This window comes from Lipotes vexillifer, unplaced genomic scaffold (assembly GCF_000442215.2).
Source record: "Lipotes vexillifer unplaced genomic scaffold, Lipotes_vexillifer_v1.1 scaffold287, whole genome shotgun sequence".
Lineage (NCBI taxonomy): Eukaryota > Metazoa > Chordata > Mammalia > Artiodactyla > Lipotidae > Lipotes > Lipotes vexillifer.
The window spans coordinates 242,690-243,947 of NW_006777084.1; the positions used below are offsets into that span (position 1 = coordinate 242,690).

Genomic DNA, 1,258 nt, shown 5'->3' on the forward strand with positions numbered 1-1,258 from the left:
CTCCGCGGCATGTGGGATCTTCCCGGACCGGGGCACGAACCCGTGTCGCCTGCATCGGCAGGCGGACTCTTAACCACTGCGCCACCAGGGAAGCCCTACCGTAGTAAATTGATGGCAATAAAACATAGCATTTCATTTGCATTGCATGACAAATAGTTAACATCCTTAGTCATAAATGAGTTCTTAGAAACCAGTAACAAAGGCATTGATATTACAAAGAAAATGAAGGAAAAAAAAGTGAAATAACACAAGGGACTAGTAAGGACTAAAGGGGTAAATGTGGAATTTGTCTTTTTCAGCTGAGGCCTGGTGGCCTTATTTGGCTCAGAGTAGCTGAGTCAGGAACAAGGAATGCCAAAGATGGTGTGAAGAGATTTGGCATCTGCGGATTGGCTGGCGTCCTCTGCTAATTTCTGAGAAGAGCTGTAAATTCCTGTAGCTAATGTTAGGTAAGGTTAAGCTTCATTTTTTTTCGTTAATGTGCCTGCATTAGCCAACTCCATTTTGTCCCCAACAAAAGTGATTCCATTTTTGTTTTGGTTCTACGGTACACATGTATGTATACACACATCCACGCAAGACCAAAGGCCCGGTGAGCTGGGAGGTCAAGCTCTTTTACAAGAAGGAATTAGAAAGAGACCGATTCCAGAGGATGGATAGCTTCTGAGTCTGAGGCCCCACTCTGGTGGGAAGCCAGTTCTGTCCAAATGCTAGGTTGCAGCTGACAGCACTGGGGGCCTGAAGGACTGGGCTGTGAGAGGAGCTTGAGTGGACAGAGGGGCCTCCATACCCGCTCTGGGACTGGTGGCAGGTCCAGCCCTGCCCCAGAAGCAGACATTGGGCCCCGTCTGAGGGTAAGGGGCCTGAAGATCCGAAGTGCTACATGGGACCATTCCTTGGCCCTTCCCTATGCTCATGCCATGCATGTCAGAGTCCATGACTCTTCATCTTTCATAATAATTTATAGTAATCAAATGTTTGAGGGTGGAATGATATTCTGAATATAAAATTCAATATGGAAGGTTTCATAAACTGTGGGTCAAGAACCACTAGCAACTTGGCAGATTGATGTGAATTATACTGCTTTCCCTTTCACCATTTATCCATCTAGGCTGTGGTGTTTACAAAGCAGACACTAAAGTGGATATTTAGCAATTGGCCCATTGTCTTATGATTTTTAGGTATTATGGAAAAGGGAAAACTTACAGAATTTAGAGTACGGAAAAACTGTAACAATTTGATTTTTTTTTTAAAGTTT

At 44.4% G+C, this 1,258-nt stretch overlaps 1 pseudogene; it reads right to left on the reverse strand.

The window, feature by feature from the left end:
• Positions 1 to 938, reverse strand: part of LOC103087157 (developmentally-regulated GTP-binding protein 1 pseudogene) — a 2,942-nt pseudogene extending 2,004 nt beyond the window's left edge.
• Positions 939 to 1,258: the final 320 nt, after the last annotated feature.